We start from the raw sequence: 7,267 nt of genomic DNA, 5'->3' as shown, positions 1-7,267 counted from the left end.
TACAATAATTGATATCAATTTAATTAATACGATTAATATTAATTTAACACCCCTCCCTTGTGTCCCATAATCAATTTCCATCATGAGGAATGCAAGGTACAGTGTTAATTGATTTAACATATATATATATATATATATATATATATATATCCAACCGTTATGCGTACTAATTAATTTCAGAACGATTACCTGCTTTGCAGATAACCCGAAATCACCGTATTTATTCCTCCTTGAATTTGAACCTGAGAGCTCAAGATACTTTTGACCTTTGTAGTCAAGCTCAAACCAACCGGACACCATTTTATGGTTTATTTTATAAATATTTTTTAAATAGGTGAGGAAGAAAATTTAGAAACGTAATTGAGTCTGAAGTCAAAAGAAGACAAAATTTGGATTTCTCACACCTTGGACCACTTGACCTTGTCCTTTTTCAATTTATGTTCGTACATGTAAGTATGTAACTATTTTTAAATAATAATAATCAGAGAGGGATTAAAAAGCGAAGCAAATTAAAATAAAATAAAATAAAATATTATCCTTGTGCACAATTTAAAATAAAAATGTTATTTTTTTAAAATTAATTCATAGACGTGACAACTTCATCACAATTTCATAGAAACGAATCGTTTCGGATTTTATGCATTATTTGAAACAAATTACACAAATAATAATAATGTTTTAATTCCACGCAAGAACGTTTTTATAAAAAAAGCCTGAATATTTTGATAGATTATTTTATAGGACCTAAATTTATAGTAATAAATAATAAGGTGTTCAACCGATTGGAATCTTACAATTCATCCACATTGGGAGCCCAACATCCTCGTTGACACGCCATTTCAATTCCTATCTCTCGTACTATCAGTAACATCTTAGGCTAACCATACCAGAGATAGATGAGGTGTCTAATTTCTTGTAAGACAACATTTGTTCTTTTCTCCAACCGACGTGGGATCTTACAATCTATCCTCGTTGGGAGTTCAATGTCCTCGCTGACAAGCCATTCCAGTTCTTTTCTCTGATACTATCTATAACATCTTAGGCTAACCGTAATAGATATTGTTCGTTTTGTCTACATATATAGACTCAAGATCGTAAAAACATGTCTGATAAAGGAGATATCAAGTCCTTTATACAGTAACCTATGTTTCACTTCCCAACCAATGTGTGATCTTACACCATCCATTTATCATACATGGACTCACGATTAGGGTAGGCTAATTGCATCCCTCTGTATTGCTAAATGCACCTATAACTACTAATTTTTTCCTCACGCACACATCAACGTTAAAACTTATTTTTTACATTCTCAAATACATAATTTGATCTGATTTTGACATAAAAGGAGGTGTAAATAGTGTTCTCCATGAGTTATTTTTAACACCCATAAACTAACCTGTTTATAAATTTATTTAAAAAGTTTCGTTTGATTAGCCATAAACTAATTAGCTTTTTTTAAGAAAAAACTTCATATAGTTTTTCAACAACCTCTAGGGTTTTTCTATTTGTTATATTAACAGCTTATATTTTTTTCCAATAAGATTTTAAACATGTTATTTTATACTAATTTACATCAGGGGTGCACATGAGTTGAGTTAAATGGTTTGTGACCATCTGAACAACCCTATACAACTACTTCAGCTTGGAAAATCATAACCCATTCAACCCATTTTTGATTTATAACCTAACCCAACCAATTACACGTTTCTTTCGGTTGGTGCAGTTCGGATTCCATGATTTGAACATGTTTCAAAAAAGATAAATACTAGTGGTTGATACAATGCTACTTAACCACTCAAATTTATTACAATCACCAGAGTTTCTATCTAATTGTCTAAACATCAGTGTCAAGATAAATATCATTATAAAAATATTGATCTGAAATGACACCATCAATTAACAACAGGTTACAACTTTTTCGATTAGGAGTTTGACTATTCAATGGACTAGAATATTGAATTGTCCATTCAATATACCACGTACTTGGTAATAACTAATGTTAAATCTTATATTTAACAGTTAGTTTTTCAACTAATAACTAGCTTAAAAAAAAAGTAAAGTACTAACTAACTTATTAGCTAATAACTAAAACAAATTAATATTTATCAATCAACAACTGACTTAACAAATAAGCTTATAATATCTATAAACACCTTTATAAATTCCAAAACATTAGGCATTTGGACAAACAAAGATATTCTCGAAGTAATTGTTAATGAAAGTATTTTTTTTTTGAAGTATATAATATTTATATATGACAAATAGAACAAATAAACTCATACACCCTCCTCACCTTTGGTATTTCAGTGTGGGTATTTCAGTTTTGTAACCAGAGGTGGATCTAGCCTCTAAGCACTGGGGAAAGGCATCCAGTCAAAAACAAAAAACTTTTGTTGACTAACTTAAATTTTCTATTTAATCTTCGTCTTATATGGTTTTTACCAGTCTCATATGACCATATGCTTCCCTCTGCAAGTCCCATTCAACATGTCCTCACCTCATTAATTACCTGGATCCACCAATATTTGTAATAATGTAGATAAATAAATATTTAAAGTTTTATAGTAATCGAAATATTGGGTACTATTTATGATTAAGGGAAGGATCATGGTGTTTGTTTTGCGTGTATACTCCGCGTAAGAGTCAACTACAAAGTCAAAGAGAATCGTTGTAAATTAATTTGAAAATCAGAAAATGTTGCCAAATATTAAAAAAAAAATTATTTTTTTAAGTGATCCGTAGTTTTTATTTATAAGAGTATTTTCAAAAGATATATTATTATTTTATTTTCTTATTTAAATCTAAAGATTTTTCATTTCTATTTTTTATTTTTTTATATTTTAAAGAAGAGTTTAACATATTTTTTGTAATAACTTTTTTCAAAATTTCTTAAATATTTAAGATTTATACAAAATCAAAATTCGAACAAATTATAGATTTTTTATAAATTTTAATTTATGAATCGTTTACCAAACGTTTATCTGGGTAAACGTTTATCAAGTCACATTACCTTATCAGATGAATATGGTAAGGACCAACAAACTTACCCAGTAAGAGTGAAACAAAGACCAAGAATCTTACTCGGTAAGTGGGTGCGACAACTCTTACCATGGTAAGAGCTTATTGGATAAATTGTTGTATACGATATCGTTTTAGTGAACTAAAATCTTACGTAAATTGTTGTATACGAGCCGTTTTAGTGTACTAAAATCTTACCCGGTAAATAAATAATAATATTAAATTTTACCCGTAAGCACTTAACGGATATATGTTTAGAAAAACAACCTCTTAGTGTAATAATGGTTTTTTTTTGTCTTAAATACCGTAACAAACATTTAGTTCTTTTTTACTTATTTTGATCTATGATGGTAGATCTTGTAACTACTGCAGACAAAATTTCAAATTATATTGTAATTATTGAGTACATTGAAACATGTCAAATCAAACTCAACTAAGACCACGTAAGCTGAAATCTCATTTATTAGTTAAAATAGATACGAAATAGAAAAATTAAACGGTTATTACACCAATTGAAAAAAAATCGTTACATTAAATATAAATTAAAACAAACTTGTCACATTTTGACCAGTGCTCTAAAAAGCTACCCATGATAATGTGGTGTGCCACGACTCAAGACTTATATCTGACGACATGTTAAGTCCATGGCAGGCCATGACCTGATGCATAGTTTTTGTAAGACTTTTTTTTATTTGTTTACTATTTTACTATTGAGTTTTTAGTATGTAACTTAATTTAAATTATTTAATATCACTAATTTATTGAGTAAAAGAAGGAAACATATGTGTGTGTGTGTGTATATATATATATATATATATATATATATACTATATGTATATTTGTATCGTAATACCCTCAAATCTGGAAAGAACGATTAATTAAATTTATTTATTTTTGATAAAACATCAAATAAAAAATAAATCCCTTTTTTTATTAACCTGGATATCCAACCTGCTATACAAGCTGACTAATCCCAAAGCAACCACCTGCTTTGCAGATAGCCTGAAGTCACCGCATTTGAACCTCCGTGGCCACAAGGGGATTTTTATTCCTACCTTGATTTGAACCTGAGACCTCCTGCTACTTTTGACATTTGGAGTCAAACTCAAACCAATCAGCCACCACCCTTGTGGTTAAATAAATCCCTTTCTAAAATCAACATTTGATTACATGTAACAGATACCTAGAATTAAACATATGTCAACAATAATTCAGACTTTAAACGAAATCTAGGTAAGGGATAGATGTTACTAAAACCCAATAATTATCGTCATCTCCAACGTATGGAATACGTCCCTAATCAGCCAATTCTTCTCGTGCCTTTAACTAGCACTCAACTAAACACAGTGTCGCTAATACCATTCCCCAATGAGAACCTGATGCACATTGCCAACAAATAAAAACGGTTAGGCTCAAAGCCTAGTGAGTTCAAACAATTTTCAATATAACCATAAAACGTAAAAATGAAAGAATGTTATTTAAATTACAATTTACAAAATGAAATATATTTAGTATATAAAAGAAATATCCTTTCCAAAACCCACCATTTTCGTGATGAAAACCTATTTGTCAAAACACCCATTTATCATGAAATCAAAGCCCAATATTCACCCAAACGTGAATAAGGTTAAATGTTTCAATACTGAAAATGTGGATAAACCTCTAATATCCAGAACACCCAAAACATGAATAAGTTCAAGGTATCAAAAAATTTAACTTATGAATGCACTCCATATCCAAAACAACACTGAAAACATGGATAATACGTTATCCAAAAGTAACACCTTTTGGTGATGGTGGAGACTCGCATCCATTGAATGCGATGAACACAAAAGCAAGCCACATACCAAAGTTAATGAGCCAACTACGGATTAATGGTCATCAAGTTCAACCATTCCTGGTCTATACCTTGCATAGGGACCTTCGATGATCCTAGATATACTCGCCTACTATAAATTATAGCATCAATGGTCTCACTGTAATCAAGTTCAACCACTCACGGTCTATATCTTGAGTCCCCCATTATGGCTCACACGATCATCAAGTTCAACCACCCATGGTCTGTACCTTGAGTCCTCCACTTGGATCACATGAAGTTCAACCACTCATGGTGTATACCTTGAGTCCTTTCCAGATCCAAATATATCTAGCTACATTATAGGGGTAAAGATCCCACTTTAAAACAATCAAAGACGGATATCTATGTCCATGGATCCATTGCATTAATTCTAAATTACATTACTCCTATTAAATGACCAATGCATTCAAAACATGTAATTTTCAAATAAATAAAACATAATTGCATATCACATATGAAAGCTCAACATTCAGCAAGTTAAACTGAATAAATGTTCCCAAAACTCATCTGAGTCAAAACCACGCCAAATACTCAACGATTCATTCAAATAATCAATAAAAGTCCATATAAATCAATAAAATGCGAATACCCAACGTGTATGCAACTTATACACCAAGTGGTTTGAATAACATCATTATTAACTAAAAAATGGGACAAAATCCCAAAGCGAGAATTTGTTCAAATACAAACCAATAAGCTCTTCAATACGTTTGACTAACCAAAACGAGTCGTCATAACCCCCATAATGCATTCAAATAGTTTATCAAGTCTCATGACCCAAAACACTACAAAATCCAACCAAACTCAATCATATGTATTTTTCGAATGATTTATAAAATCAAATACCAAAAGTGTATTATTGTCAAATAATTTTCTCACAGAGAAATAAATCATTGAAATCTCCACATTTTAGAGTTTATTTATCAAAATGACTAAAAGTCTCAAATGTGACACAAGATTTATACCAAATATATCAAAGATGCAAATCTCATCAAATAATCAACAAATTTGACAGATATCGATAAAAACATCTTTAAGACTTCAAAATGGATAACTTTGGCACGTACAAAGTTTTCATAAAACAACTTGAATTCACCTTGCTATGTTAGAGTAAACCTAGATTACAAACCAAATTCTAGTTTCCATTGGTGAAAACTTGAGATCCACAAGCAAGAACCTTTAGAAAATTTCTCAAATCAACGACCCAGGTCTAGAAGGACACCAAATGCAACCACATGATCAGATCTACAACAAATCCAATCTAAAATTCAAAATACCCAAAAATGTTTACCTCAACCTAAACTTGAGACCAACAACTAAGATTCTTCCATTTCTAAGTTATTTCTTTCATTTGCTCCAAAAAGCTACTAAAACTCGGTCCCAATGGTGCCAAAATTGCCCCATTAGAGTAAAAAGTGGAAGAGAGGAGGAGAATGGCCAAACCCAGCCAAAAATGGCTTTTTAAATCGAACCAAACAGGTGCGACGACTTAGCCCGCAACTTAGGTCGCCTGTCTAGTTGCCCGTGTACCTGGTCACATGATCCAGTGAGTTACACAGCTTATCATGCGGCTCAAGTCACACAAAAGGTCGCGGGTACCCTTTTTATAGCCCTGCTCGATTTGATATTGGAATCAACCAAGATGATTTGACACTAATGCCAACTCGTAAATCAACATTTTAGTAAGGAGAATATGGCTTTATCATTCGAAATAATGCTCATAAAACCACGGGTGTTACATGTTTATATAATATACAAATTTATCGACATAAGTCACGCCTTAAAAAATACGATGACCTTTATGCAACTCTCAAGATTTGAGACTTGACCTCACCATCATATCACACCCTCACTATTTTATTTTATTACATTCAGTCATAATCAAAACTAACACCACACATTTTAAGAAACAACTCCCTAGTAATTGACGAGTAGACCAAATGCTAGACTTTTTTATTTTGTTGTTATTAATGTGGGAAAAGTATAAAAAAAACCTAATGGACTTTGCTGTTTGGAATAATTAAGTAATTGAACAATTTTTTAAAACAAATAAGTCATTGGACATTTCAAAACATGTTAAATACTCATTGAACTTTCTAAAACTTGTTAGATACATCCTTATGACCTATGCAACCGGTTAATGTGGTAAAATAATGGGAAAAAAAATTTAGAAAAAAGTCAATGCACTTTCATATTTTGAACGATTAAGTCCCTAAACATTTTTTGAACCAAAAGAGTACTTAGATTTATAAAATAAACAAATATATCAAAAAATTACTTACATTTATGAAAAAATACTTACATTTAAAAAAGATTATTTATAAAATTTATTTTGTTTAAAAATAAAATATATTCTCTCAATGATTTTTCAAACTAAAAAAATTAAAAAAT

Source organism: Cynara cardunculus (genome assembly GCF_001531365.2).
Source record: "Cynara cardunculus var. scolymus isolate 2C chromosome LG 1, CcrdV1, whole genome shotgun sequence".
NCBI classification, from domain to species: Eukaryota; Viridiplantae; Streptophyta; class Magnoliopsida; order Asterales; family Asteraceae; genus Cynara; species Cynara cardunculus.
This window is presented reverse-complemented; position numbering follows the sequence as displayed.